Source organism: Penaeus monodon, chromosome 19 (assembly GCF_015228065.2).
Source record: "Penaeus monodon isolate SGIC_2016 chromosome 19, NSTDA_Pmon_1, whole genome shotgun sequence".
Lineage (NCBI taxonomy): Eukaryota > Metazoa > Arthropoda > Malacostraca > Decapoda > Penaeidae > Penaeus > Penaeus monodon.
Genome location: NC_051404.1, coordinates 10,966,065 through 10,966,294, shown reverse-complemented (window position 1 = coordinate 10,966,294; position 230 = coordinate 10,966,065).

Here is a 230-nt window from a genome sequence, read left to right as displayed (position 1 = left end):
AAATCGTCAGCAGATGACTGCCCAATTTACTATCTTTTACTCGGTCAAGCTTCAGCTGTTTATCTGAAAAGTAGTGACACTGCTGACACATCGCCAGCCTTTCCAAATGACGACGGAAATGATGTCAACATAATTCTTCCTAGTCATTCTTTAAAGTGATTTCGAAACACGTCACGGCCTCCGCATATGTGTGATAGTGTAGCTTCGTTTTATATACGCTGAGTATTCGT